Below are 27,804 nucleotides of genomic sequence, written 5' to 3' on the forward strand. Positions count from 1 at the left end.
CACTTGGCAATTTCGAGGATCGCATGGTGTTGAACACACACTATTGCGCTACGCAAAAATGACAATGCTCCTGCGGTGGCCGGGAATCGAACCCGGATCAACTGCTTGGGAAGCAACCATGCTGACCGTTACACCACCACCGCACTGCGCTGCAGGCTTCCTGTGTCGTGATCCGTTGCCGCCCCTGCTGCCACCAGAGGCCGAAGCGAATCTGCTGCAGGCGCCCTGCCCGCCAGCACATCCGAACGCTTTGCCACGCTGCTTCCAGGGCGAGGCACCGTAACTAGACGCAGGATTGACTTCCGCTGAGAAGTCCACCGTTTCGTGTTCGGCATGGTGGGAAAAGAATTCTGAAATTAGAACTACTTAGTGAGGCTGGCGGTGGCGAGTATTCCTGTGTGCCTCCCTGGCGCAGTGGGCAGCGCGTGGCCTCTTCTTAAGGGCGTACGTTCGATCCTCACCTCAGCCATCTCATTTTCTCTCCACGACGGTGAAACGCACAGCATAGCTTTTGCGAGGTAAGGCCGTATTTGCCGTTTATTACCACCTAGGCTTCTTTGCGTCAACGTGAGAGTGTTTGTTTCCAGTTATTACTAATTACAGTTTTACTAGTTGCACTCGAGACTGAAAGCGATGTTTGTGTAGTATGACTTGGGCGCTTTGGGAGTGAGTAAGCGGGATCGTGGCGGCGGACAGAGTTCAGCGTTGGCGCCAGATTCGGCCGTGAAGTTGCGTGGAGGAGAAGTATTTCTCGACGCATACACACGTAGTGGATACTTGAGGTATGTCCGGTATGGTCTAGTGGCTAGGATACCTGGCTTTCACCCAGGAGGCCCGGCTTCGATTCCCGGTACCGGAATGTGAATTTTCTGGGCTGGGATGAGAAAACCTGTCACGGCCGTTTTTCGTCTTCGTGGTGTTGCTGCTCTGGGTTCCAAGTATAAGTTGAGAGAAAGTCAAGAAAAAGAGATACATGCTCACGTGAATGGCGGGGCCGCTTTGAAGGAAGAGGAGATGGTTTTGCGGTTTTGGACTGCTGATGCGACAGTGTTGCGTGGCCCGTTAGCTCAGTGGGCTATAGCGTCGTGCTAGTAACACGGTCATGGGTTCGATCCCTCCACAGGCCATTCCATTTTCTTCGCTAACAGGAAATGCAGTCTTCTGCGAGACTCTGCCAGGCAGATTCCAAAATTACCTGCACATCGAGCTACAAGTCTGAACGTTTCACTCAGTTGTCGTCAACGGCCGGCTCCCTTTCGATTAATGAAGTTAAGCAGAGGTGGGCGTGGTTAGTGATTTGATGGGTGATAGGCGGGAACTCTGCGTGCTATTGGACCTTTCCACTTTCACCCCCACCCTCCCCCTTTTGTGTTACAGTGTTGTTGTGCTATGGTGCCTCCCTCAGCAATTTAAATTACGTTAACGAACATATGATCCAAAATTTAAAGAGGTTGTTTGCAAAAAGAGCGAAAGTTAAGTGCCAGAACGACTTTGGCAATAACACAACCGTACGAATCCACAGATAATTTCTCAAATATCGTAGATAACACCATAGCGAAGCAGTGAGATTTCCGAAATTTGTAAATGAAAATTTAGCTTTTCGTATTGAAAAGGAAAGGTACTCTTGATTACCTTATTTCTCGCAGCCGATTGTCGTACTTCGCCTGTCATATCGGCCCCACTGCCGAGCGGCAGCGAGCGGCAGTCGAGCGGCAGTCGGGCCAAGTCGACACACGATGAAGTGAAATCAACTGAAGGACCCGCCCACGTAGCTGGAACGAGGCGAGAGACGAGCAGATATTACTTGGTGCGCGACACTTGGCAATTTCGAGGATCGCATGGTGTTGAACACACACTATTGCGCTACGCAAAAATGACAATGCTCCTGCGGTGGCCGGGAATCGAACCCGGATCAACTGCTTGGGAAGCAACCATGCTGACCGTTACACCACCACCGCACTGCGCTGCAGGCTTCCTGTGTCGTGATCCGTTGCCGCCCCTGCTGCCACCAGAGGCCGAAGCGAATCTGCTGCAGGCGCCCTGCCCGCCAGCACATCCGAACGCTTTGCCACGCTGCTTCCAGGGCGAGGCACCGTAACTAGACGCAGGATTGACTTCCGCTGAGAAGTCCACCGTTTCGTGTTCGGCATGGTGGGAAAAGAATTCTGAAATTAGAACTACTTAGTGAGGCTGGCGGTGGCGAGTATTCCTGTGTGCCTCCCTGGCGCAGTGGGCAGCGCGTGGCCTCTTCTTAAGGGCGTACGTTCGATCCTCACCTCAGCCATCTCATTTTCTCTCCACGACGGTGAAACGCACAGCATAGCTTTTGCGAGGTAAGGCCGTATTTGCCGTTTATTACCACCTAGGCTTCTTTGCGTCAACGTGAGAGTGTTTGTTTCCAGTTATTACTAATTACAGTTTTACTAGTTGCACTCGAGACTGAAAGCGATGTTTGTGTAGTATGACTTGGGCGCTTTGGGAGTGAGTAAGCGGGATCGTGGCGGCGGACAGAGTTCAGCGTTGGCGCCAGATTCGGCCGTGAAGTTGCGTGGAGGAGAAGTATTTCTCGACGCATACACACGTAGTGGATACTTGAGGTATGTCCGGTATGGTCTAGTGGCTAGGATACCTGGCTTTCACCCAGGAGGCCCGGCTTCGATTCCCGGTACCGGAATGTGAATTTTCTGGGCTGGGATGAGAAAACCTGTCACGGCCGTTTTTCGTCTTCGTGGTGTTGCTGCTCTGGGTTCCAAGTATAAGTTGAGAGAAAGTCAAGAAAAAGAGATACATGCTCACGTGAATGGCGGGGCCGCTTTGAAGGAAGAGGAGATGGTTTTGCGGTTTTGGACTGCTGATGCGACAGTGTTGCGTGGCCCGTTAGCTCAGTGGGCTATAGCGTCGTGCTAGTAACACGGTCATGGGTTCGATCCCTCCACAGGCCATTCCATTTTCTTCGCTAACAGGAAATGCAGTCTTCTGCGAGACTCTGCCAGGCAGATTCCAAAATTACCTGCACATCGAGCTACAAGTCTGAACGTTTCACTCAGTTGTCGTCAACGGCCGGCTCCCTTTCGATTAATGAAGTTAAGCAGAGGTGGGCGTGGTTAGTGATTTGATGGGTGATAGGCGGGAACTCTGCGTGCTATTGGACCTTTCCACTTTCACCCCCACCCTCCCCCTTTTGTGTTACAGTGTTGTTGTGCTATGGTGCCTCCCTCAGCAATTTAAATTACGTTAACGAACATATGATCCAAAATTTAAAGAGGTTGTTTGCAAAAAGAGCGAAAGTTAAGTGCCAGAACGACTTTGGCAATAACACAACCGTACGAATCCACAGATAATTTCTCAAATATCGTAGATAACACCGTAGCGAAGCAGTGAGATTTCCGAAATTTGTAAATGAAAATTTTGCTTTTCGTATTGAAAAGGAAAGGTACTCTTGATTACCTTATTTCTCGCAGCCGATTGTCGTACTTCGCCTGTCATATCGGCCCCACTGCCGAGCGGCAGCGAGCGGCAGTCGAGCAAAGTCGGGCCAAGTCGACACACGATGAAGTGAAATCAACTGAAGGACCCGCCCACGTAGCTGGAACGAGGCGAGAGACGAGCAGATATTACTTGGTGCGCGACACTTGGCAATTTCGAGGATCGCATGGTGTTGAACACACACTATTGCGCTACGCAAAAATGACAATGCTCCTGCGGCGGCCGGGAATCGAACCCGGATCAACTGCTTGGGAAGCAACCATGCTGACCGTTACACCACCACCGCACTGCGCTGCAGGCTTCCTGTGTCGTGATCCGTTGCCGCCCCTGCTGCCACCAGAGGCCGAAGCGAATCTGCTGCAGGCGCCCTGCCCGCCAGCACATCCGAACGCTTTGCCACGCTGCTTCCAGGGCGAGGCACCGTAACTAGACGCAGGATTGACTTCCGCTGAGAAGTCCACCGTTTCGTGTTCGGCATGGTGGGAAAAGAATTCTGAAATTAGAACTACTTAGTGAGGCTGGCGGTGGCGAGTATTCCTGTGTGCCTCCCTGGCGCAGTGGGCAGCGCGTGGCCTCTTCTTAAGGGCGTACGTTCGATCCTCACCTCAGCCATCTCATTTTCTCTCCACGACGGTGAAACGCACAGCATAGCTTTTGCGAGGTAAGGCCGTATTTGCCGTTTATTACCACCTAGGCTTCTTTGCGTCAACGTGAGAGTGTTTGTTTCCAGTTATTACTAATTACAGTTTTACTAGTTGCACTCGAGACTGAAAGCGATGTTTGTGTAGTATGACTTGGGCGCTTTGGGAGTGAGTAAGCGGGATCGTGGCGGCGGACAGAGTTCAGCGTTGGCGCCAGATTCGGCCGTGAAGTTGCGTGGAGGAGAAGTATTTCTCGACGCATACACACGTAGTGGATACTTGAGGTATGTCCGGTATGGTCTAGTGGCTAGGATACCTGGCTTTCACCCAGGAGGCCCGGCTTCGATTCCCGGTACCGGAATGTGAATTTTCTGGGCTGGGATGAGAAAACCTGTCACGGCCGTTTTTCGTCTTCGTGGTGTTGCTGCTCTGGGTTCCAAGTATAAGTTGAGAGAAAGTCAAGAAAAAGAGATACATGCTCACGTGAATGGCGGGGCCGCTTTGAAGGAAGAGGAGATGGTTTTGCGGTTTTGGACTGCTGATGCGACAGTGTTGCGTGGCCCGTTAGCTCAGTGGGCTATAGCGTCGTGCTAGTAACACGGTCATGGGTTCGATCCCTCCACAGGCCATTCCATTTTCTTCGCTAACAGGAAATGCAGTCTTCTGCGAGACTCTGCCAGGCAGATTCCAAAATTACCTGCACATCGAGCTACAAGTCTGAACGTTTCACTCAGTTGTCGTCAACGGCCGGCTCCCTTTCGATTAATGAAGTTAAGCAGAGGTGGGCGTGGTTAGTGATTTGATGGGTGATAGGCGGGAACTCTGCGTGCTATTGGACCTTTCCACTTTCACCCCCACCCTCCCCCTTTTGTGTTACAGTGTTGTTGTGCTATGGTGCCTCCCTCAGCAATTTAAATTACGTTAACGAACATATGATCCAAAATTTAAAGAGGTTGTTTGCAAAAAGAGCGAAAGTTAAGTGCCAGAACGACTTTGGCAATAACACAACCGTACGAATCCACAGATAATTTCTCAAATATCGTAGATAACACCATAGCGAAGCAGTGAGATTTCCGAAATTTGTAAATGAAAATTTTGCTTTTCGTATTGAAAAGGAAAGGTACTCTTGATTACCTTATTTCTCGCAGCCGATTGTCGTACTTCGCCTGTCATATCGGCCCCACTGCCGAGCGGCAGCGAGCGGCAGTCGAGCGGCAGTCGGGCCAAGTCGACACACGATGAAGTGAAATCAACTGAAGGACCCGCCCACGTAGCTGGAACGAGGCGAGAGACGAGCAGATATTACTTGGTGCGCGACACTTGGCAATTTCGAGGATCGCATGGTGTTGAACACACACTATTGCGCTACGCAAAAATGACAATGCTCCTGCGGTGGCCGGGAATCGAACCCGGATCAACTGCTTGGGAAGCAACCATGCTGACCGTTACACCACCACCGCACTGCGCTGCAGGCTTCCTGTGTCTTGATCCGTTGCCGCCCCTGCTGCCACCAGAGGCCGAAGCGAATCTGCTGCAGGCGCCCTGCCCGCCAGCACATCCGAACGCTTTGCCACGCTGCTTCCAGGGCGAGGCACCGTAACTAGACGCAGGATTGACTTCCGCTGAGAAGTCCACCGTTTCGTGTTCGGCATGGTGGGAAAAGAATTCTGAAATTAGAACTACTTAGTGAGGCTGGCGGTGGCGAGTATTCCTGTGTGCCTCCCTGGCGCAGTGGGCAGCGCGTGGCCTCTTCTTAAGGGCGTACGTTCGATCCTCACCTCAGCCATCTCATTTTCTCTCCACGACGGTGAAACGCACAGCATAGCTTTTGCGAGGTAAGGCCGTATTTGCCGTTTATTACCACCTAGGCTTCTTTGCGTCAACGTGAGAGTGTTTGTTTCCAGTTATTACTAATTACAGTTTTACTAGTTGCACTCGAGACTGAAAGCGATGTTTGTGTAGTATGACTTGGGCGCTTTGGGAGTGAGTAAGCGGGATCGTGGCGGCGGACAGAGTTCAGCGTTGGCGCCAGATTCGGCCGTGAAGTTGCGTGGAGGAGAAGTATTTCTCGACGCATACACACGTAGTGGATACTTGAGGTATGTCCGGTATGGTCTAGTGGCTAGGATACCTGGCTTTCACCCAGGAGGCCCGGCTTCGATTCCCGGTACCGGAATGTGAATTTTCTGGGCTGGGATGAGAAAACCTGTCACGGCCGTTTTTCGTCTTCGTGGTGTTGCTGCTCTGGGTTCCAAGTATAAGTTGAGAGAAAGTCAAGAAAAAGAGATACATGCTCACGTGAATGGCGGGGCCGCTTTGAAGGAAGAGGAGATGGTTTTGCGGTTTTGGACTGCTGATGCGACAGTGTTGCGTGGCCCGTTAGCTCAGTGGGCTATAGCGTCGTGCTAGTAACACGGTCATGGGTTCGATCCCTCCACAGGCCATTCCATTTTCTTCGCTAACAGGAAATGCAGTCTTCTGCGAGACTCTGCCAGGCAGATTCCAAAATTACCTGCACATCGAGCTACAAGTCTGAACGTTTCACTCAGTTGTCGTCAACGGCCGGCTCCCTTTCGATTAATGAAGTTAAGCAGAGGTGGGCGTGGTTAGTGATTTGATGGGTGATAGGCGGGAACTCTGCGTGCTATTGGACCTTTCCACTTTCACCCCCACCCTCCCCCTTTTGTGTTACAGTGTTGTTGTGCTATGGTGCCTCCCTCAGCAATTTAAATTACGTTAACGAACATATGATCCAAAATTTAAAGAGGTTGTTTGCAAAAAGAGCGAAAGTTAAGTGCCAGAACGACTTTGGCAATAACACAACCGTACGAATCCACAGATAATTTCTCAAATATCGTAGATAACACCGTAGCGAAGCAGTGAGATTTCCGAAATTTGTAAATGAAAATTTTGCTTTTCGTATTGAAAAGGAAAGGTACTCTTGATTACCTTATTTCTCGCAGCCGATTGTCGTACTTCGCCTGTCATATCGGCCCCACTGCCGAGCGGCAGCGAGCGGCAGTCGAGCAAAGTCGGGCCAAGTCGACACACGATGAAGTGAAATCAACTGAAGGACCCGCCCACGTAGCTGGAACGAGGCGAGAGACGAGCAGATATTACTTGGTGCGCGACACTTGGCAATTTCGAGGATCGCATGGTGTTGAACACACACTATTGCGCTACGCAAAAATGACAATGCTCCTGCGGTGGCCGGGAATCGAACCCGGATCAACTGCTTGGGAAGCAACCATGCTGACCGTTACACCACCACCGCACTGCGCTGCAGGCTTCCTGTGTCGTGATCCGTTGCCGCCCCTGCTGCCACCAGAGGCCGAAGCGAATCTGCTGCAGGCGCCCTGCCCGCCAGCACATCCGAACGCTTTGCCACGCTGCTTCCAGGGCGAGGCACCGTAACTAGACGCAGGATTGACTTCCGCTGAGAAGTCCACCGTTTCGTGTTCGGCATGGTGGGAAAAGAATTCTGAAATTAGAACTACTTAGTGAGGCTGGCGGTGGCGAGTATTCCTGTGTGCCTCCCTGGCGCAGTGGGCAGCGCGTGGCCTCTTCTTAAGGGCGTACGTTCGATCCTCACCTCAGCCATCTCATTTTCTCTCCACGACGGTGAAACGCACAGCATAGCTTTTGCGAGGTAAGGCCGTATTTGCCGTTTATTACCACCTAGGCTTCTTTGCGTCAACGTGAGAGTGTTTGTTTCCAGTTATTACTAATTACAGTTTTACTAGTTGCACTCGAGACTGAAAGCGATGTTTGTGTAGTATGACTTGGGCGCTTTGGGAGTGAGTAAGCGGGATCGTGGCGGCGGACAGAGTTCAGCGTTGGCGCCAGATTCGGCCGTGAAGTTGCGTGGAGGAGAAGTATTTCTCGACGCATACACACGTAGTGGATACTTGAGGTATGTCCGGTATGGTCTAGTGGCTAGGATACCTGGCTTTCACCCAGGAGGCCCGGCTTCGATTCCCGGTACCGGAATGTGAATTTTCTGGGCTGGGATGAGAAAACCTGTCACGGCCGTTTTTCGTCTTCGTGGTGTTGCTGCTCTGGGTTCCAAGTATAAGTTGAGAGAAAGTCAAGAAAAAGAGATACATGCTCACGTGAATGGCGGGGCCGCTTTGAAGGAAGAGGAGATGGTTTTGCGGTTTTGGACTGCTGATGCGACAGTGTTGCGTGGCCCGTTAGCTCAGTGGGCTATAGCGTCGTGCTAGTAACACGGTCATGGGTTCGATCCCTCCACAGGCCATTCCATTTTCTTCGCTAACAGGAAATGCAGTCTTCTGCGAGACTCTGCCAGGCAGATTCCAAAATTACCTGCACATCGAGCTACAAGTCTGAACGTTTCACTCAGTTGTCGTCAACGGCCGGCTCCCTTTCGATTAATGAAGTTAAGCAGAGGTGGGCGTGGTTAGTGATTTGATGGGTGATAGGCGGGAACTCTGCGTGCTATTGGACCTTTCCACTTTCACCCCCACCCTCCCCCTTTTGTGTTACAGTGTTGTTGTGCTATGGTGCCTCCCTCAGCAATTTAAATTACGTTAACGAACATATGATCCAAAATTTAAAGAGGTTGTTTGCAAAAAGAGCGAAAGTTAAGTGCCAGAACGACTTTGGCAATAACACAACCGTACGAATCCACAGATAATTTCTCAAATATCGTAGATAACACCATAGCGAAGCAGTGAGATTTCCGAAATTTGTAAATGAAAATTTTGCTTTTCGTATTGAAAAGGAAAGGTACTCTTGATTACCTTATTTCTCGCAGCCGATTGTCGTACTTCGCCTGTCATATCGGCCCCACTGCCGAGCGGCAGCGAGCGGCAGTCGAGCAAAGTCGGGCCAAGTCGACACACGATGAAGTGAAATCAACTGAAGGACCCGCCCACGTAGCTGGAACGAGGCGAGAGACGAGCAGATATTACTTGGTGCGCGACACTTGGCAATTTCGAGGATCGCATGGTGTTGAACACACACTATTGCGCTACGCAAAAATGACAATGCTCCTGCGGGGGCCGGGAATCGAACCCGGATCAACTGCTTGGGAAGCAACCATGCTGACCGTTACACCACCACCGCACTGCGCTGCAGGCTTCCTGTGTCGTGATCCGTTGCCGCCCCTGCTGCCACCAGAGGCCGAAGCGAATCTGCTGCAGGCGCCCTGCCCGCCAGCACATCCGAACGCTTTGCCACGCTGCTTCCAGGGCGAGGCACCGTAACTAGACGCAGGATTGACTTCCGCTGAGAAGTCCACCGTTTCGTGTTCGGCATGGTGGGAAAAGAATTCTGAAATTAGAACTACTTAGTGAGGCTGGCGGTGGCGAGTATTCCTGTGTGCCTCCCTGGCGCAGTGGGCAGCGCGTGGCCTCTTCTTAAGGGCGTACGTTCGATCCTCACCTCAGCCATCTCATTTTCTCTCCACGACGGTGAAACGCACAGCATAGCTTTTGCGAGGTAAGGCCGTATTTGCCGTTTATTACCACCTAGGCTTCTTTGCGTCAACGTGAGAGTGTTTGTTTCCAGTTATTACTAATTACAGTTTTACTAGTTGCACTCGAGACTGAAAGCGATGTTTGTGTAGTATGACTTGGACGCTTTGGGAGTGAGTAAGCGGGATCGTGGCGGCGGACAGAGTTCAGCGTTGGCGCCAGATTCGGCCGTGAAGTTGCGTGGAGGAGAAGTATTTCTCGACGCATACACACGTAGTGGATACTTGAGGTATGTCCGGTATGGTCTAGTGGCTAGGATACCTGGCTTTCACCCAGGAGGCCCGGCTTCGATTCCCGGTACCGGAATGTGAATTTTCTGGGCTGGGATGAGAAAACCTGTCACGGCCGTTTTTCGTCTTCGTGGTGTTGCTGCTCTGGGTTCCAAGTATAAGTTGAGAGAAAGTCAAGAAAAAGAGATACATGCTCACGTGAATGGCGGGGCCGCTTTGAAGGAAGAGGAGATGGTTTTGCGGTTTTGGACTGCTGATGCGACAGTGTTGCGTGGCCCGTTAGCTCAGTGGGCTATAGCGTCGTGCTAGTAACACGGTCATGGGTTCGATCCCTCCACAGGCCATTCCATTTTCTTCGCTAACAGGAAATGCAGTCTTCTGCGAGACTCTGCCAGGCAGATTCCAAAATTACCTGCACATCGAGCTACAAGTCTGAACGTTTCACTCAGTTGTCGTCAACGGCCGGCTCCCTTTCGATTAATGAAGTTAAGCAGAGGTGGGCGTGGTTAGTGATTTGATGGGTGATAGGCGGGAACTCTGCGTGCTATTGGACCTTTCCACTTTCACCCCCACCCTCCCCCTTTTGTGTTACAGTGTTGTTGTGCTATGGTGCCTCCCTCAGCAATTTAAATTACGTTAACGAACATATGATCCAAAATTTAAAGAGGTTGTTTGCAAAAAGAGCGAAAGTTAAGTGCCAGAACGACTTTGGCAATAACACAACCGTACGAATCCACAGATAATTTCTCAAATATCGTAGATAACACCATAGCGAAGCAGTGAGATTTCCGAAATTTGTAAATGAAAATTTAGCTTTTCGTATTGAAAAGGAAAGGTACTCTTGATTACCTTATTTCTCGCAGCCGATTGTCGTACTTCGCCTGTCATATCGGCCCCACTGCCGAGCGGCAGCGAGCGGCAGTCGAGCGGCAGTCGGGCCAAGTCGACACACGATGAAGTGAAATCAACTGAAGGACCCGCCCACGTAGCTGGAACGAGGCGAGAGACGAGCAGATATTACTTGGTGCGCGACACTTGGCAATTTCGAGGATCGCATGGTGTTGAACACACACTATTGCGCTACGCAAAAATGACAATGCTCCTGCGGTGGCCGGGAATCGAACCCGGATCAACTGCTTGGGAAGCAACCATGCTGACCGTTACACCACCACCGCACTGCGCTGCAGGCTTCCTGTGTCGTGATCCGTTGCCGCCCCTGCTGCCACCAGAGGCCGAAGCGAATCTGCTGCAGGCGCCCTGCCCGCCAGCACATCCGAACGCTTTGCCACGCTGCTTCCAGGGCGAGGCACCGTAACTAGACGCAGGATTGACTTCCGCTGAGAAGTCCACCGTTTCGTGTTCGGCATGGTGGGAAAAGAATTCTGAAATTAGAACTACTTAGTGAGGCTGGCGGTGGCGAGTATTCCTGTGTGCCTCCCTGGCGCAGTGGGCAGCGCGTGGCCTCTTCTTAAGGGCGTACGTTCGATCCTCACCTCAGCCATCTCATTTTCTCTCCACGACGGTGAAACGCACAGCATAGCTTTTGCGAGGTAAGGCCGTATTTGCCGTTTATTACCACCTAGGCTTCTTTGCGTCAACGTGAGAGTGTTTGTTTCCAGTTATTACTAATTACAGTTTTACTAGTTGCACTCGAGACTGAAAGCGATGTTTGTGTAGTATGACTTGGGCGCTTTGGGAGTGAGTAAGCGGGATCGTGGCGGCGGACAGAGTTCAGCGTTGGCGCCAGATTCGGCCGTGAAGTTGCGTGGAGGAGAAGTATTTCTCGACGCATACACACGTAGTGGATACTTGAGGTATGTCCGGTATGGTCTAGTGGCTAGGATACCTGGCTTTCACCCAGGAGGCCCGGCTTCGATTCCCGGTACCGGAATGTGAATTTTCTGGGCTGGGATGAGAAAACCTGTCACGGCCGTTTTTCGTCTTCGTGGTGTTGCTGCTCTGGGTTCCAAGTATAAGTTGAGAGAAAGTCAAGAAAAAGAGATACATGCTCACGTGAATGGCGGGGCCGCTTTGAAGGAAGAGGAGATGGTTTTGCGGTTTTGGACTGCTGATGCGACAGTGTTGCGTGGCCCGTTAGCTCAGTGGGCTATAGCGTCGTGCTAGTAACACGGTCATGGGTTCGATCCCTCCACAGGCCATTCCATTTTCTTCGCTAACAGGAAATGCAGTCTTCTGCGAGACTCTGCCAGGCAGATTCCAAAATTACCTGCACATCGAGCTACAAGTCTGAACGTTTCACTCAGTTGTCGTCAACGGCCGGCTCCCTTTCGATTAATGAAGTTAAGCAGAGGTGGGCGTGGTTAGTGATTTGATGGGTGATAGGCGGGAACTCTGCGTGCTATTGGACCTTTCCACTTTCACCCCCACCCTCCCCCTTTTGTGTTACAGTGTTGTTGTGCTATGGTGCCTCCCTCAGCAATTTAAATTACGTTAACGAACATATGATCCAAAATTTAAAGAGGTTGTTTGCAAAAAGAGCGAAAGTTAAGTGCCAGAACGACTTTGGCAATAACACAACCGTACGAATCCACAGATAATTTCTCAAATATCGTAGATAACACCATAGCGAAGCAGTGAGATTTCCGAAATTTGTAAATGAAAATTTAGCTTTTCGTATTGAAAAGGAAAGGTACTCTTGATTACCTTATTTCTCGCAGCCGATTGTCGTACTTCGCCTGTCATATCGGCCCCACTGCCGAGCGGCAGCGAGCGGCAGTCGAGCGGCAGTCGGGCCAAGTCGACACACGATGAAGTGAAATCAACTGAAGGACCCGCCCACGTAGCTGGAACGAGGCGAGAGACGAGCAGATATTACTTGGTGCGCGACACTTGGCAATTTCGAGGATCGCATGGTGTTGAACACACACTATTGCGCTACGCAAAAATGACAATGCTCCTGCGGTGGCCGGGAATCGAACCCGGATCAACTGCTTGGGAAGCAACCATGCTGACCGTTACACCACCACCGCACTGCGCTGCAGGCTTCCTGTGTCGTGATCCGTTGCCGCCCCTGCTGCCACCAGAGGCCGAAGCGAATCTGCTGCAGGCGCCCTGCCCGCCAGCACATCCGAACGCTTTGCCACGCTGCTTCCAGGGCGAGGCACCGTAACTAGACGCAGGATTGACTTCCGCTGAGAAGTCCACCGTTTCGTGTTCGGCATGGTGGGAAAAGAATTCTGAAATTAGAACTACTTAGTGAGGCTGGCGGTGGCGAGTATTCCTGTGTGCCTCCCTGGCGCAGTGGGCAGCGCGTGGCCTCTTCTTAAGGGCGTACGTTCGATCCTCACCTCAGCCATCTCATTTTCTCTCCACGACGGTGAAACGCACAGCATAGCTTTTGCGAGGTAAGGACGTATTTGCCGTTTATTACCACCTAGGCTTCTTTGCGTCAACGTGAGAGTGTTTGTTTCCAGTTATTACTAATTACAGTTTTACTAGTTGCACTCGAGACTGAAAGCGATGTTTGTGTAGTATGACTTGGGCGCTTTGGGAGTGAGTAAGCGGGATCGTGGCGGCGGACAGAGTTCAGCGTTGGCGCCAGATTCGGCCGTGAAGTTGCGTGGAGGAGAAGTATTTCTCGACGCATACACACGTAGTGGATACTTGAGGTATGTCCGGTATGGTCTAGTGGCTAGGATACCTGGCTTTCACCCAGGAGGCCCGGCTTCGATTCCCGGTACCGGAATGTGAATTTTCTGGGCTGGGATGAGAAAACCTGTCACGGCCGTTTTTCGTCTTCGTGGTGTTGCTGCTCTGGGTTCCAAGTATAAGTTGAGAGAAAGTCAAGAAAAAGAGATACATGCTCACGTGAATGGCGGGGCCGCTTTGAAGGAAGAGGAGATGGTTTTGCGGTTTTGGACTGCTGATGCGACAGTGTTGCGTGGCCCGTTAGCTCAGTGGGCTATAGCGTCGTGCTAGTAACACGGTCATGGGTTCGATCCCTCCACAGGCCATTCCATTTTCTTCGCTAACAGGAAATGCAGTCTTCTGCGAGACTCTGCCAGGCAGATTCCAAAATTACCTGCACATCGAGCTACAAGTCTGAACGTTTCACTCAGTTGTCGTCAACGGCCGGCTCCCTTTCGATTAATGAAGTTAAGCAGAGGTGGGCGTGGTTAGTGATTTGATGGGTGATAGGCGGGAACTCTGCGTGCTATTGGACCTTTCCACTTTCACCCCCACCCTCCCCCTTTTGTGTTACAGTGTTGTTGTGCTATGGTGCCTCCCTCAGCAATTTAAATTACGTTAACGAACATATGATCCAAAATTTAAAGAGGTTGTTTGCAAAAAGAGCGAAAGTTAAGTGCCAGAACGACTTTGGCAATAACACAACCGTACGAATCCACAGATAATTTCTCAAATATCGTAGATAACACCATAGCGAAGCAGTGAGATTTCCGAAATTTGTAAATGAAAATTTTGCTTTTCGTATTGAAAAGGAAAGGTACTCTTGATTACCTTATTTCTCGCAGCCGATTGTCGTACTTCGCCTGTCATATCGGCCCCACTGCCGAGCGGCAGCGAGCGGCAGTCGAGCAAAGTCGGGCCAAGTCGACACACGATGAAGTGAAATCAACTGAAGGACCCGCCCACGTAGCTGGAACGAGGCGAGAGACGAGCAGATATTACTTGGTGCGCGACACTTGGCAATTTCGAGGATCGCATGGTGTTGAACACACACTATTGCGCTACGCAAAAATGACAATGCTCCTGCGGTGGCCGGGAATCGAACCCGGATCAACTGCTTGGGAAGCAACCATGCTGACCGTTACACCACCACCGCACTGCGCTGCAGGCTTCCTGTGTCGTGATCCGTTGCCGCCCCTGCTGCCACCAGAGGCCGAAGCGAATCTGCTGCAGGCGCCCTGCCCGCCAGCACATCCGAACGCTTTGCCACGCTGCTTCCAGGGCGAGGCACCGTAACTAGACGCAGGATTGACTTCCGCTGAGAAGTCCACCGTTTCGTGTTCGGCATGGTGGGAAAAGAATTCTGAAATTAGAACTACTTAGTGAGGCTGGCGGTGGCGAGTATTCCTGTGTGCCTCCCTGGCGCAGTGGGCAGCGCGTGGCCTCTTCTTAAGGGCGTACGTTCGATCCTCACCTCAGCCATCTCATTTTCTCTCCACGACGGTGAAACGCACAGCATAGCTTTTGCGAGGTAAGGACGTATTTGCCGTTTATTACCACCTAGGCTTCTTTGCGTCAACGTGAGAGTGTTTGTTTCCAGTTATTACTAATTACAGTTTTACTAGTTGCACTCGAGACTGAAAGCGATGTTTGTGTAGTATGACTTGGGCGCTTTGGGAGTGAGTAAGCGGGATCGTGGCGGCGGACAGAGTTCAGCGTTGGCGCCAGATTCGGCCGTGAAGTTGCGTGGAGGAGAAGTATTTCTCGACGCATACACACGTAGTGGATACTTGAGGTATGTCCGGTATGGTCTAGTGGCTAGGATACCTGGCTTTCACCCAGGAGGCCCGGCTTCGATTCCCGGTACCGGAATGTGAATTTTCTGGGCTGGGATGAGAAAACCTGTCACGGCCGTTTTTCGTCTTCGTGGTGTTGCTGCTCTGGGTTCCAAGTATAAGTTGAGAGAAAGTCAAGAAAAAGAGATACATGCTCACGTGAATGGCGGGGCCGCTTTGAAGGAAGAGGAGATGGTTTTGCGGTTTTGGACTGCTGATGCGACAGTGTTGCGTGGCCCGTTAGCTCAGTGGGCTATAGCGTCGTGCTAGTAACACGGTCATGGGTTCGATCCCTCCACAGGCCATTCCATTTTCTTCGCTAACAGGAAATGCAGTCTTCTGCGAGACTCTGCCAGGCAGATTCCAAAATTACCTGCACATCGAGCTACAAGTCTGAACGTTTCACTCAGTTGTCGTCAACGGCCGGCTCCCTTTCGATTAATGAAGTTAAGCAGAGGTGGGCGTGGTTAGTGATTTGATGGGTGATAGGCGGGAACTCTGCGTGCTATTGGACCTTTCCACTTTCACCCCCACCCTCCCCCTTTTGTGTTACAGTGTTGTTGTGCTATGGTGCCTCCCTCAGCAATTTAAATTACGTTAACGAACATATGATCCAAAATTTAAAGAGGTTGTTTGCAAAAAGAGCGAAAGTTAAGTGCCAGAACGACTTTGGCAATAACACAACCGTACGAATCCACAGATAATTTCTCAAATATCGTAGATAACACCATAGCGAAGCAGTGAGATTTCCGAAATTTGTAAATGAAAATTTTGCTTTTCGTATTGAAAAGGAAAGGTACTCTTGATTACCTTATTTCTCGCAGCCGATTGTCGTACTTCGCCTGTCATATCGGCCCCACTGCCGAGCGGCAGCGAGCGGCAGTCGAGCGGCAGTCGGGCCAAGTCGACACACGATGAAGTGAAATCAACTGAAGGACCCGCCCACGTAGCTGGAACGAGGCGAGAGACGAGCAGATATTACTTGGTGCGCGACACTTGGCAATTTCGAGGATCGCATGGTGTTGAACACACACTATTGCGCTACGCAAAAATGACAATGCTCCTGCGGTGGCCGGGAATCGAACCCGGATCAACTGCTTGGGAAGCAACCATGCTGACCGTTACACCACCACCGCACTGCGCTGCAGGCTTCCTGTGTCGTGATCCGTTGCCGCCCCTGCTGCCACCAGAGGCCGAAGCGAATCTGCTGCAGGCGCCCTGCCCGCCAGCACATCCGAACGCTTTGCCACGCTGCTTCCAGGGCGAGGCACCGTAACTAGACGCAGGATTGACTTCCGCTGAGAAGTCCACCGTTTCGTGTTCGGCATGGTGGGAAAAGAATTCTGAAATTAGAACTACTTAGTGAGGCTGGCGGTGGCGAGTATTCCTGTGTGCCTCCCTGGCGCAGTGGGCAGCGCGTGGCCTCTTCTTAAGGGCGTACGTTCGATCCTCACCTCAGCCATCTCATTTTCTCTCCACGACGGTGAAACGCACAGCATAGCTTTTGCGAGGTAAGGCCGTATTTGCCGTTTATTACCACCTAGGCTTCTTTGCGTCAACGTGAGAGTGTTTGTTTCCAGTTATTACTAATTACAGTTTTACTAGTTGCACTCGAGACTGAAAGCGATGTTTGTGTAGTATGACTTGGACGCTTTGGGAGTGAGTAAGCGGGATCGTGGCGGCGGACAGAGTTCAGCGTTGGCGCCAGATTCGGCCGTGAAGTTGCGTGGAGGAGAAGTATTTCTCGACGCATACACACGTAGTGGATACTTGAGGTATGTCCGGTATGGTCTAGTGGCTAGGATACCTGGCTTTCACCCAGGAGGCCCGGCTTCGATTCCCGGTACCGGAATGTGAATTTTCTGGGCTGGGATGAGAAAACCTGTCACGGCCGTTTTTCGTCTTCGTGGTGTTGCTGCTCTGGGTTCCAAGTATAAGTTGAGAGAAAGTCAAGAAAAAGAGATACATGCTCACGTGAATGGCGGGGCCGCTTTGAAGGAAGAGATGGTTTTGCGGTTTTGGACTGCTGATGCGACAGTGTTGCGTGGCCCGTTAGCTCAGTGGGCTATAGCGTCGTGCTAGTAACACGGTCATGGGTTCGATCCCTCCACAGGCCATTCCATTTTCTTCGCTAACAGGAAATGCAGTCTTCTGCGAGACTCTGCCAGGCAGATTCCAAAATTACCTGCACATCGAGCTACAAGTCTGAACGTTTCACTCAGTTGTCGTCAACGGCCGGCTCCCTTTCGATTAATGAAGTTAAGCAGAGGTGGGCGTGGTTAGTGATTTGATGGGTGATAGGCGGGAACTCTGCGTGCTATTGGACCTTTCCACTTTCACCCCCACCCTCCCCCTTTTGTGTTACAGTGTTGTTGTGCTATGGTGCCTCCCTCAGCAATTTAAATTACGTTAACGAACATATGATCCAAAATTTAAAGAGGTTGTTTGCAAAAAGAGCGAAAGTTAAGTGCCAGAACGACTTTGGCAATAACACAACCGTACGAATCCACAGATAATTTCTCAAATATCGTAGATAACACCGTAGCGAAGCAGTGAGATTTCCGAAATTTGTAAATGAAAATTTAGCTTTTCGTATTGAAAAGGAAAGGTACTCTTGATTACCTTATTTCTTGCAGCCGATTGTCGTACTTCGCCTGTCATATCGGCCCCACTGCCGAGCGGCAGCGAGCGGCAGTCGAGCGGCAGTCGGGCCAAGTCGACACACGATGAAGTGAAATCAACTGAAGGACCCGCCCACGTAGCTGGAACGAGGCGAGAGACGAGCAGATATTACTTGGTGCGCGACACTTGGCAATTTCGAGGATCGCATGGTGTTGAACACACACTATTGCGCTACGCAAAAATGACAATGCTCCTGCGGTGGCCGGGAATCGAACCCGGATCAACTGCTTGGGAAGCAACCATGCTGACCGTTACACCACCACCGCACTGCGCTGCAGGCTTCCTGTGTCGTGATCCGTTGCCGCCCCTGCTGCCACCAGAGGCCGAAGCGAATCTGCTGCAGGCGCCCTGCCCGCCAGCACATCCGAACGCTTTGCCACGCTGCTTCCAGGGCGAGGCACCGTAACTAGACGCAGGATTGACTTCCGCTGAGAAGTCCACCGTTTCGTGTTCGGCATGGTGGGAAAAGAATTCTGAAATTAGAACTACTTAGTGAGGCTGGCGGTGGCGAGTATTCCTGTGTGCCTCCCTGGCGCAGTGGGCAGCGCGTGGCCTCTTCTTAAGGGCGTACGTTCGATCCTCACCTCAGCCATCTCATTTTCTCTCCACGACGGTGAAACGCACAGCATAGCTTTTGCGAGGTAAGGCCGTATTTGCCGTTTATTACCACCTAGGCTTCTTTGCGTCAACGTGAGAGTGTTTGTTTCCAGTTATTACTAATTACAGTTTTACTAGTTGCACTCGAGACTGAAAGCGATGTTTGTGTAGTATGACTTGGACGCTTTGGGAGTGAGTAAGCGGGATCGTGGCGGCGGACAGAGTTCAGCGTTGGCGCCAGATTCGGCCGTGAAGTTGCGTGGAGGAGAAGTATTTCTCGACGCATACACACGTAGTGGATACTTGAGGTATGTCCGGTATGGTCTAGTGGCTAGGATACCTGGCTTTCACCCAGGAGGCCCGGCTTCGATTCCCGGTACCGGAATGTGAATTTTCTGGGCTGGGATGAGAAAACCTGTCACGGCCGTTTTTCGTCTTCGTGGTGTTGCTGCTCTGGGTTCCAAGTATAAGTTGAGAGAAAGTCAAGAAAAAGAGATACATGCTCACGTGAATGGCGGGGCCGCTTTGAAGGAAGAGGAGATGGTTTTGCGGTTTTGGACTGCTGATGCGACAGTGTTGCGTGGCCCGTTAGCTCAGTGGGCTATAGCGTCGTGCTAGTAACACGGTCATGGGTTCGATCCCTCCACAGGCCATTCCATTTTCTTCGCTAACAGGAAATGCAGTCTTCTGCGAGACTCTGCCAGGCAGATTCCAAAATTACCTGCACATCGAGCTACAAGTCTGAACGTTTCACTCAGTTGTCGTCAACGGCCGGCTCCCTTTCGATTAATGAAGTTAAGCAGAGGTGGGCGTGGTTAGTGATTTGATGGGTGATAGGCGGGAACTCTGCGTGCTATTGGACCTTTCCACTTTCACCCCCACCCTCCCCCTTTTGTGTTACAGTGTTGTTGTGCTATGGTGCCTCCCTCAGCAATTTAAATTACGTTAACGAACATATGATCCAAAATTTAAAGAGGTTGTTTGCAAAAAGAGCGAAAGTTAAGTGCCAGAACGACTTTGGCAATAACACAACCGTACGAATCCACAGATAATTTCTCAAATATCGTAGATAACACCATAGCGAAGCAGTGAGATTTCCGAAATTTGTAAATGAAAATTTTGCTTTTCGTATTGAAAAGGAAAGGTACTCTTGATTACCTTATTTCTCGCAGCCGATTGTCGTACTTCGCCTGTCATATCGGCCCCACTGCCGAGCGGCAGCGAGCGGCAGTCGAGCAAAGTCGGGCCAAGTCGACACACGATGAAGTGAAATCAACTGAAGGACCCGCCCACGTAGCTGGAACGAGGCGAGAGACGAGCAGATATTACTTGGTGCGCGACACTTGGCAATTTCGAGGATCGCATGGTGTTGAACACACACTATTGCGCTACGCAAAAATGACAATGCTCCTGCGGTGGCCGGGAATCGAACCCGGATCAACTGCTTGGGAAGCAACCATGCTGACCGTTACACCACCACCGCACTGCGCTGCAGGCTTCCTGTGTCGTGATCCGTTGCCGCCCCTGCTGCCACCAGAGGCCGAAGCGAATCTGCTGCAGGCGCCCTGCCCGCCAGCACATCCGAACGCTTTGCCACGCTGCTTCCAGGGCGAGGCACCGTAACTAGACGCAGGATTGACTTCCGCTGAGAAGTCCACCGTTTCGTGTTCGGCATGGTGGGAAAAGAATTCTGAAATTAGAACTACTTAGTGAGGCTGGCGGTGGCGAGTATTCCTGTGTGCCTCCCTGGCGCAGTGGGCAGCGCGTGGCCTCTTCTTAAGGGCGTACGTTCGATCCTCACCTCAGCCATCTCATTTTCTCTCCACGACGGTGAAACGCACAGCATAGCTTTTGCGAGGTAAGGCCGTATTTGCCGTTTATTACCACCTAGGCTTCTTTGCGTCAACGTGAGAGTGTTTGTTTCCAGTTATTACTAATTACAGTTTTACTAGTTGCACTCGAGACTGAAAGCGATGTTTGTGTAGTATGACTTGGGCGCTTTGGGAGTGAGTAAGCGGGATCGTGGCGGCGGACAGAGTTCAGCGTTGGCGCCAGATTCGGCCGTGAAGTTGCGTGGAGGAGAAGTATTTCTCGACGCATACACACGTAGTGGATACTTGAGGTATGTCCGGTATGGTCTAGTGGCTAGGATACCTGGCTTTCACCCAGGAGGCCCGGCTTCGATTCCCGGTACCGGAATGTGAATTTTCTGGGCTGGGATGAGAAAACCTGTCACGGCCGTTTTTCGTCTTCGTGGTGTTGCTGCTCTGGGTTCCAAGTATAAGTTGAGAGAAAGTCAAGAAAAAGAGATACATGCTCACGTGAATGGCGGGGCCGCTTTGAAGGAAGAGGAGATGGTTTTGCGGTTTTGGACTGCTGATGCGACAGTGTTGCGTGGCCCGTTAGCTCAGTGGGCTATAGCGTCGTGCTAGTAACACGGTCATGGGTTCGATCCCTCCACAGGCCATTCCATTTTCTTCGCTAACAGGAAATGCAGTCTTCTGCGAGACTCTGCCAGGCAGATTCCAAAATTACCTGCACATCGAGCTACAAGTCTGAACGTTTCACTCAGTTGTCGTCAACGGCCGGCTCCCTTTCGATTAATGAAGTTAAGCAGAGGTGGGCGTGGTTAGTGATTTGATGGGTGATAGGCGGGAACTCTGCGTGCTATTGGACCTTTCCACTTTCACCCCCACCCTCCCCCTTTTGTGTTACAGTGTTGTTGTGCTATGGTGCCTCCCTCAGCAATTTAAATTACGTTAACGAACATATGATCCAAAATTTAAAGAGGTTGTTTGCAAAAAGAGCGAAAGTTAAGTGCCAGAACGACTTTGGCAATAACACAACCGTACGAATCCACAGATAATTTCTCAAATATCGTAGATAACACCATAGCGAAGCAGTGAGATTTCCGAAATTTGTAAATGAAAATTTTGCTTTTCGTATTGAAAAGGAAAGGTACTCTTGATTACCTTATTTCTCGCAGCCGATTGTCGTACTTCGCCTGTCATATCGGCCCCACTGCCGAGCGGCAGCGAGCGGCAGTCGAGCAAAGTCGGGCCAAGTCGACACACGATGAAGTGAAATCAACTGAAGGACCCGCCCACGTAGCTGGAACGAGGCGAGAGACGAGCAGATATTACTTGGTGCGCGACACTTGGCAATTTCGAGGATCGCATGGTGTTGAACACACACTATTGCGCTACGCAAAAATGACAATGCTCCTGCGGTGGCCGGGAATCGAACCCGGATCAACTGCTTGGGAAGCAACCATGCTGACCGTTACACCACCACCGCACTGCGCTGCAGGCTTCCTGTGTCGTGATCCGTTGCCGCCCCTGCTGCCACCAGAGGCCGAAGCGAATCTGCTGCAGGCGCCCTGCCCGCCAGCACATCCGAACGCTTTGCCACGCTGCTTCCAGGGCGAGGCACCGTAACTAGACGCAGGATTGACTTCCGCTGAGAAGTCCACCGTTTCGTGTTCGGCATGGTGGGAAAAGAATTCTGAAATTAGAACTACTTAGTGAGGCTGGCGGTGGCGAGTATTCCTGTGTGCCTCCCTGGCGCAGTGGGCAGCGCGTGGCCTCTTCTTAAGGGCGTACGTTCGATCCTCACCTCAGCCATCTCATTTTCTCTCCACGACGGTGAAACGCACAGCATAGCTTTTGCGAGGTAAGGCCGTATTTGCCGTTTATTACCACCTAGGCTTCTTTGCGTCAACGTGAGAGTGTTTGTTTCCAGTTATTACTAATTACAGTTTTACTAGTTGCACTCGAGACTGAAAGCGATGTTTGTGTAGTATGACTTGGGCGCTTTGGGAGTGAGTAAGCGGGATCGTGGCGGCGGACAGAGTTCAGCGTTGGCGCCAGATTCGGCCGTGAAGTTGCGTGGAGGAGAAGTATTTCTCGACGCATACACACGTAGTGGATACTTGAGGTATGTCCGGTATGGTCTAGTGGCTAGGATACCTGGCTTTCACCCAGGAGGCCCGGCTTCGATTCCCGGTACCGGAATGTGAATTTTCTGGGCTGGGATGAGAAAACCTGTCACGGCCGTTTTTCGTCTTCGTGGTGTTGCTGCTCTGGGTTCCAAGTATAAGTTGAGAGAAAGTCAAGAAAAAGAGATACATGCTCACGTGAATGGCGGGGCCGCTTTGAAGGAAGAGGAGATGGTTTTGCGGTTTTGGACTGCTGATGCGACAGTGTTGCGTGGCCCGTTAGCTCAGTGGGCTATAGCGTCGTGCTAGTAACACGGTCATGGGTTCGATCCCTCCACAGGCCATTCCATTTTCTTCGCTAACAGGAAATGCAGTCTTCTGCGAGACTCTGCCAGGCAGATTCCAAAATTACCTGCACATCGAGCTACAAGTCTGAACGTTTCACTCAGTTGTCGTCAACGGCCGGCTCCCTTTCGATTAATGAAGTTAAGCAGAGGTGGGCGTGGTTAGTGATTTGATGGGTGATAGGCGGGAACTCTGCGTGCTATTGGACCTTTCCACTTTCACCCCCACCCTCCCCCTTTTGTGTTACAGTGTTGTTGTGCTATGGTGCCTCCCTCAGCAATTTAAATTACGTTAACGAACATATGATCCAAAATTTAAAGAGGTTGTTTGCAAAAAGAGCGAAAGTTAAGTGCCAGAACGACTTTGGCAATAACACAACCGTACGAATCCACAGATAATTTCTCAAATATCGTAGATAACACCATAGCGAAGCAGTGAGATTTCCGAAATTTGTAAATGAAAATTTTGCTTTTCGTATTGAAAAGGAAAGGTACTCTTGATTACCCTATTTCTCGCAGCCGATTGTCGTACTTCGCCTGTCATATCGGCCCCACTGCCGAGCGGCAGCGAGCGGCAGTCGAGCAAAGTCGGGCCAAGTCGACACACGATGAAGTGAAATCAACTGAAGGACCCGCCCACGTAGCTGGAACGAGGCGAGAGACGAGCAGATATTACTTGGTGCGCGACACTTGGCAATTTCGAGGATCGCATGGTGTTGAACACACACTATTGCGCTACGCAAAAATGACAATGCTCCTGCGGGGGCCGGGAATCGAACCCGGATCAACTGCTTGGGAAGCAACCATGCTGACCGTTACACCACCACCGCACTGCGCTGCAGGCTTCCTGTGTCGTGATCCGTTGCCGCCCCTGCTGCCACCAGAGGCCGAAGCGAATCTGCTGCAGGCGCCCTGCCCGCCAGCACATCCGAACGCTTTGCCACGCTGCTTCCAGGGCGAGGCACCGTAACTAGACGCAGGATTGACTTCCGCTGAGAAGTCCACCGTTTCGTGTTCGGCATGGTGGGAAAAGAATTCTGAAATTAGAACTACTTAGTGAGGCTGGCGGTGGCGAGTATTCCTGTGTGCCTCCCTGGCGCAGTGGGCAGCGCGTGGCCTCTTCTTAAGGGCGTACGTTCGATCCTCACCTCAGCCATCTCATTTTCTCTCCACGACGGTGAAACGCACAGCATAGCTTTTGCGAGGTAAGGCCGTATTTGCCGTTTATTACCACCTAGGCTTCTTTGCGTCAACGTGAGAGTGTTTGTTTCCAGTTATTACTAATTACAGTTTTACTAGTTGCACTCGAGACTGAAAGCGATGTTTGTGTAGTATGACTTGGACGCTTTGGGAGTGAGTAAGCGGGATCGTGGCGGCGGACAGAGTTCAGCGTTGGCGCCAGATTCGGCCGTGAAGTTGCGTGGAGGAGAAGTATTTCTCGACGCATACACACGTAGTGGATACTTGAGGTATGTCCGGTATGGTCTAGTGGCTAGGATACCTGGCTTTCACCCAGGAGGCCCGGCTTCGATTCCCGGTACCGGAATGTGAATTTTCTGGGCTGGGATGAGAAAACCTGTCACGGCCGTTTTTCGTCTTCGTGGTGTTGCTGCTCTGGGTTCCAAGTATAAGTTGAGAGAAAGTCAAGAAAAAGAGATACATGCTCACGTGAATGGCGGGGCCGCTTTGAAGGAAGAGGAGATGGTTTTGCGGTTTTGGACTGCTGATGCGACAGTGTTGCGTGGCCCGTTAGCTCAGTGGGCTATAGCGTCGTGCTAGTAACACGGTCATGGGTTCGATCCCTCCACAGGCCATTCCATTTTCTTCGCTAACAGGAAATGCAGTCTTCTGCGAGACTCTGCCAGGCAGATTCCAAAATTACCTGCACATCGAGCTACAAGTCTGAACGTTTCACTCAGTTGTCGTCAACGGCCGGCTCCCTTTCGATTAATGAAGTTAAGCAGAGGTGGGCGTGGTTAGTGATTTGATGGGTGATAGGCGGGAACTCTGCGTGCTATTGGACCTTTCCACTTTCACCCCCACCCTCCCCCTTTTGTGTTACAGTGTTGTTGTGCTATGGTGCCTCCCTCAGCAATTTAAATTACGTTAACGAACATATGATCCAAAATTTAAAGAGGTTGTTTGCAAAAAGAGCGAAAGTTAAGTGCCAGAACGACTTTGGCAATAACACAACCGTACGAATCCACAGATAATTTCTCAAATATCGTAGATAACACCATAGCGAAGCAGTGAGATTTCCGAAATTTGTAAATGAAAATTTAGCTTTTCGTATTGAAAAGGAAAGGTACTCTTGATTACCTTATTTCTCGCAGCCGATTGTCGTACTTCGCCTGTCATATCGGCCCCACTGCCGAGCGGCAGCGAGCGGCAGTCGAGCAAAGTCGGGCCAAGTCGACACACGATGAAGTGAAATCAACTGAAGGACCCGCCCACGTAGCTGGAACGAGGCGAGAGACGAGCAGATATTACTTGGTGCGCGACACTTGGCAATTTCGAGGATCGCATGGTGTTGAACACACACTATTGCGCTACGCAAAAATGACAATGCTCCTGCGGTGGCCGGGAATCGAACCCGGATCAACTGCTTGGGAAGCAACCATGCTGACCGTTACACCACCACCGCACTGCGCTGCAGGCTTCCTGTGTCGTGATCCGTTGCCGCCCCTGCTGCCACCAGAGGCCGAAGCGAATCTGCTGCAGGCGCCCTGCCCGCCAGCACATCCGAACGCTTTGCCACGCTGCTTCCAGGGCGAGGCACCGTAACTAGACGCAGGATTGACTTCCGCTGAGAAGTCCACCGTTTCGTGTTCGGCATGGTGGGAAAAGAATTCTGAAATTAGAACTACTTAGTGAGGCTGGCGGTGGCGAGTATTCCTGTGTGCCTCCCTGGCGCAGTGGGCAGCGCGTGGCCTCTTCTTAAGGGCGTACGTTCGATCCTCACCTCAGCCATCTCATTTTCTCTCCACGACGGTGAAACGCACAGCATAGCTTTTGCGAGGTAAGGCCGTATTTGCCGTTTATTACCACCTAGGCTTCTTTGCGTCAACGTGAGAGTGTTTGTTTCCAGTTATTACTAATTACAGTTTTACTAGTTGCACTCGAGACTGAAAGCGATGTTTGTGTAGTATGACTTGGGCGCTTTGGGAGTGAGTAAGCGGGATCGTGGCGGCGGACAGAGTTCAGCGTTGGCGCCAGATTCGGCCGTGAAGTTGCGTGGAGGAGAAGTATTTCTCGACGCATACACACGTAGTGGATACTTGAGGTATGTCCGGTATGGTCTAGTGGCTAGGATACCTGGCTTTCACCCAGGAGGCCCGGCTTCGATTCCCGGTACCGGAATGTGAATTTTCTGGGCTGGGATGAGAAAACCTGTCACGGCCGTTTTTCGTCTTCGTGGTGTTGCTGCTCTGGGTTCCAAGTATAAGTTGAGAGAAAGTCAAGAAAAAGAGATACATGCTCACGTGAATGGCGGGGCCGCTTTGAAGGAAGAGGAGATGGTTTTGCGGTTTTGGACTGCTGATGCGACAGTGTTGCGTGGCCCGTTAGCTCAGTGGGCTATAGCGTCGTGCTAGTAACACGGTCATGGGTTCGATCCCTCCACAGGCCATTCCATTTTCTTCGCTAACAGGAAATGCAGTCTTCTGCGAGACTCTGCCAGGCAGATTCCAAAATTACCTGCACATCGAGCTACAAGTCTGAACGTTTCACTCAGTTGTCGTCAACGGCCGGCTCCCTTTCGATTAATGAAGTTAAGCAGAGGTGGGCGTGGTTAGTGATTTGATGGGTGATAGGCGGGAACTCTGCGTGCTATTGGACCTTTCCACTTTCACCCCCACCCTCCCCCTTTTGTGTTACAGTGTTGTTGTGCTATGGTGCCTCCCTCAGCAATTTAAATTACGTTAACGAACATATGATCCAAAATTTAAAGAGGTTGTTTGCAAAAAGAGCGAAAGTTAAGTGCCAGAACGACTTTGGCAATAACACAACCGTACGAATCCACAGATAATTTCTCAAATATCGTAGATAACACCATAGCGAAGCAGTGAGATTTCCGAAATTTGTAAATGAAAATTTAGCTTTTCGTATTGAAAAGGAAAGGTACTCTTGATTACCTTATTTCTCGCAGCCGATTGTCGTACTTCGCCTGTCATATCGGCCCCACTGCCGAGCGGCAGCGAGCGGCAGTCGAGCAAAGTCGGGCCAAGTCGACACACGATGAAGTGAAATCAACTGAAGGACCCGCCCACGTAGCTGGAACGAGGCGAGAGACGAGCAGATATTACTTGGTGCGCGACACTTGGCAATTTCGAGGATCGCATGGTGTTGAACACACACTATTGCGCTACGCAAAAATGACAATGCTCCTGCGGTGGCCGGGAATCGAACCCGGATCAACTGCTTGGGAAGCAACCATGCTGACCGTTACACCACCACCGCACTGCGCTGCAGGCTTCCTGTGTCGTGATCCGTTGCCGCCCCTGCTGCCACCAGAGGCCGAAGCGAATCTGCTGCAGGCGCCCTGCCCGCCAGCACATCCGAACGCTTTGCCACGCTGCTTCCAGGGCGAGGCACCGTAACTAGACGCAGGATTGACTTCCGCTGAGAAGTCCACCGTTTCGTGTTCGGCATGGTGGGAAAAGAATTCTGAAATTAGAACTACTTAGTGAGGCTGGCGGTGGCGAGTATTCCTGTGTGCCTCCCTGGCGCAGTGGGCAGCGCGTGGCCTCTTCTTAAGGGCGTACGTTCGATCCTCACCTCAGCCATCTCATTTTCTCTCCACGACGGTGAAACGCACAGCATAGCTTTTGCGAGGTAAGGCCGTATTTGCCGTTTATTACCACCTAGGCTTCTTTGCGTCAACGTGAGAGTGTTTGTTTCCAGTTAT

General features: G+C 51.3%; 31 non-coding genes across 31 annotated transcripts; 15 read left to right on the top strand and 16 right to left on the bottom strand.

Moving 5' to 3' along the window:
- Positions 1 to 71: 71 nt before the first annotated feature.
- Positions 72 to 143, bottom strand: Trnag-ccc (transfer RNA glycine (anticodon CCC)). Its single transcript has one exon. It is a non-coding gene; the product is annotated as a tRNA-Gly (tRNA).
- Positions 144 to 787: 644 nt separating this feature from the next.
- Positions 788 to 859, top strand: Trnae-uuc (transfer RNA glutamic acid (anticodon UUC)). The gene has a single exon. It is a non-coding gene; the product is annotated as a tRNA-Glu (tRNA).
- A 1,027-nt stretch (positions 860 to 1,886) lies between these two features.
- Positions 1,887 to 1,958, bottom strand: Trnag-ccc (transfer RNA glycine (anticodon CCC)). Its single transcript has one exon. It is a non-coding gene; the product is annotated as a tRNA-Gly (tRNA).
- A 644-nt stretch (positions 1,959 to 2,602) lies between these two features.
- Positions 2,603 to 2,674, top strand: Trnae-uuc (transfer RNA glutamic acid (anticodon UUC)). Its single transcript has one exon. It is a non-coding gene; the product is annotated as a tRNA-Glu (tRNA).
- Positions 2,675 to 3,700: 1,026 nt separating this feature from the next.
- Trnag-ccc (transfer RNA glycine (anticodon CCC)) lies at positions 3,701 to 3,772 on the bottom strand. The gene has a single exon. It is a non-coding gene; the product is annotated as a tRNA-Gly (tRNA).
- Positions 3,773 to 4,416: 644 nt separating this feature from the next.
- Positions 4,417 to 4,488, top strand: Trnae-uuc (transfer RNA glutamic acid (anticodon UUC)). The gene has a single exon. It is a non-coding gene; the product is annotated as a tRNA-Glu (tRNA).
- Positions 4,489 to 5,515: 1,027 nt separating this feature from the next.
- Trnag-ccc (transfer RNA glycine (anticodon CCC)) lies at positions 5,516 to 5,587 on the bottom strand. Its single transcript has one exon. It is a non-coding gene; the product is annotated as a tRNA-Gly (tRNA).
- A 644-nt stretch (positions 5,588 to 6,231) lies between these two features.
- On the top strand, positions 6,232 to 6,303 carry Trnae-uuc (transfer RNA glutamic acid (anticodon UUC)). Its single transcript has one exon. It is a non-coding gene; the product is annotated as a tRNA-Glu (tRNA).
- Positions 6,304 to 7,329: 1,026 nt separating this feature from the next.
- Trnag-ccc (transfer RNA glycine (anticodon CCC)) lies at positions 7,330 to 7,401 on the bottom strand. The gene has a single exon. It is a non-coding gene; the product is annotated as a tRNA-Gly (tRNA).
- Positions 7,402 to 8,045: 644 nt separating this feature from the next.
- On the top strand, positions 8,046 to 8,117 carry Trnae-uuc (transfer RNA glutamic acid (anticodon UUC)). The gene has a single exon. It is a non-coding gene; the product is annotated as a tRNA-Glu (tRNA).
- A 1,026-nt stretch (positions 8,118 to 9,143) lies between these two features.
- Positions 9,144 to 9,215, bottom strand: Trnag-ccc (transfer RNA glycine (anticodon CCC)). Its single transcript has one exon. It is a non-coding gene; the product is annotated as a tRNA-Gly (tRNA).
- A 644-nt stretch (positions 9,216 to 9,859) lies between these two features.
- Trnae-uuc (transfer RNA glutamic acid (anticodon UUC)) lies at positions 9,860 to 9,931 on the top strand. The gene has a single exon. It is a non-coding gene; the product is annotated as a tRNA-Glu (tRNA).
- Positions 9,932 to 10,958: 1,027 nt separating this feature from the next.
- On the bottom strand, positions 10,959 to 11,030 carry Trnag-ccc (transfer RNA glycine (anticodon CCC)). The gene has a single exon. It is a non-coding gene; the product is annotated as a tRNA-Gly (tRNA).
- A 644-nt stretch (positions 11,031 to 11,674) lies between these two features.
- On the top strand, positions 11,675 to 11,746 carry Trnae-uuc (transfer RNA glutamic acid (anticodon UUC)). The gene has a single exon. It is a non-coding gene; the product is annotated as a tRNA-Glu (tRNA).
- Positions 11,747 to 12,773: 1,027 nt separating this feature from the next.
- Positions 12,774 to 12,845, bottom strand: Trnag-ccc (transfer RNA glycine (anticodon CCC)). Its single transcript has one exon. It is a non-coding gene; the product is annotated as a tRNA-Gly (tRNA).
- Positions 12,846 to 13,489: 644 nt separating this feature from the next.
- On the top strand, positions 13,490 to 13,561 carry Trnae-uuc (transfer RNA glutamic acid (anticodon UUC)). The gene has a single exon. It is a non-coding gene; the product is annotated as a tRNA-Glu (tRNA).
- A 1,026-nt stretch (positions 13,562 to 14,587) lies between these two features.
- Trnag-ccc (transfer RNA glycine (anticodon CCC)) lies at positions 14,588 to 14,659 on the bottom strand. The gene has a single exon. It is a non-coding gene; the product is annotated as a tRNA-Gly (tRNA).
- A 644-nt stretch (positions 14,660 to 15,303) lies between these two features.
- Positions 15,304 to 15,375, top strand: Trnae-uuc (transfer RNA glutamic acid (anticodon UUC)). Its single transcript has one exon. It is a non-coding gene; the product is annotated as a tRNA-Glu (tRNA).
- Positions 15,376 to 16,402: 1,027 nt separating this feature from the next.
- Trnag-ccc (transfer RNA glycine (anticodon CCC)) lies at positions 16,403 to 16,474 on the bottom strand. Its single transcript has one exon. It is a non-coding gene; the product is annotated as a tRNA-Gly (tRNA).
- Positions 16,475 to 17,118: 644 nt separating this feature from the next.
- On the top strand, positions 17,119 to 17,190 carry Trnae-uuc (transfer RNA glutamic acid (anticodon UUC)). The gene has a single exon. It is a non-coding gene; the product is annotated as a tRNA-Glu (tRNA).
- A 1,024-nt stretch (positions 17,191 to 18,214) lies between these two features.
- Trnag-ccc (transfer RNA glycine (anticodon CCC)) lies at positions 18,215 to 18,286 on the bottom strand. Its single transcript has one exon. It is a non-coding gene; the product is annotated as a tRNA-Gly (tRNA).
- A 644-nt stretch (positions 18,287 to 18,930) lies between these two features.
- Trnae-uuc (transfer RNA glutamic acid (anticodon UUC)) lies at positions 18,931 to 19,002 on the top strand. Its single transcript has one exon. It is a non-coding gene; the product is annotated as a tRNA-Glu (tRNA).
- Positions 19,003 to 20,028: 1,026 nt separating this feature from the next.
- On the bottom strand, positions 20,029 to 20,100 carry Trnag-ccc (transfer RNA glycine (anticodon CCC)). The gene has a single exon. It is a non-coding gene; the product is annotated as a tRNA-Gly (tRNA).
- A 644-nt stretch (positions 20,101 to 20,744) lies between these two features.
- Positions 20,745 to 20,816, top strand: Trnae-uuc (transfer RNA glutamic acid (anticodon UUC)). The gene has a single exon. It is a non-coding gene; the product is annotated as a tRNA-Glu (tRNA).
- A 1,026-nt stretch (positions 20,817 to 21,842) lies between these two features.
- Positions 21,843 to 21,914, bottom strand: Trnag-ccc (transfer RNA glycine (anticodon CCC)). Its single transcript has one exon. It is a non-coding gene; the product is annotated as a tRNA-Gly (tRNA).
- Positions 21,915 to 22,558: 644 nt separating this feature from the next.
- On the top strand, positions 22,559 to 22,630 carry Trnae-uuc (transfer RNA glutamic acid (anticodon UUC)). Its single transcript has one exon. It is a non-coding gene; the product is annotated as a tRNA-Glu (tRNA).
- A 1,026-nt stretch (positions 22,631 to 23,656) lies between these two features.
- Trnag-ccc (transfer RNA glycine (anticodon CCC)) lies at positions 23,657 to 23,728 on the bottom strand. The gene has a single exon. It is a non-coding gene; the product is annotated as a tRNA-Gly (tRNA).
- A 644-nt stretch (positions 23,729 to 24,372) lies between these two features.
- On the top strand, positions 24,373 to 24,444 carry Trnae-uuc (transfer RNA glutamic acid (anticodon UUC)). Its single transcript has one exon. It is a non-coding gene; the product is annotated as a tRNA-Glu (tRNA).
- A 1,026-nt stretch (positions 24,445 to 25,470) lies between these two features.
- Trnag-ccc (transfer RNA glycine (anticodon CCC)) lies at positions 25,471 to 25,542 on the bottom strand. Its single transcript has one exon. It is a non-coding gene; the product is annotated as a tRNA-Gly (tRNA).
- A 644-nt stretch (positions 25,543 to 26,186) lies between these two features.
- Trnae-uuc (transfer RNA glutamic acid (anticodon UUC)) lies at positions 26,187 to 26,258 on the top strand. Its single transcript has one exon. It is a non-coding gene; the product is annotated as a tRNA-Glu (tRNA).
- A 1,026-nt stretch (positions 26,259 to 27,284) lies between these two features.
- On the bottom strand, positions 27,285 to 27,356 carry Trnag-ccc (transfer RNA glycine (anticodon CCC)). The gene has a single exon. It is a non-coding gene; the product is annotated as a tRNA-Gly (tRNA).
- Between the last annotated feature and the right edge of the window lie 448 nt (positions 27,357 to 27,804).

Source organism: Schistocerca nitens, chromosome 9 (assembly GCF_023898315.1).
Source record: "Schistocerca nitens isolate TAMUIC-IGC-003100 chromosome 9, iqSchNite1.1, whole genome shotgun sequence".
Taxonomy (NCBI): Eukaryota; Metazoa; Arthropoda; class Insecta; order Orthoptera; family Acrididae; genus Schistocerca; species Schistocerca nitens.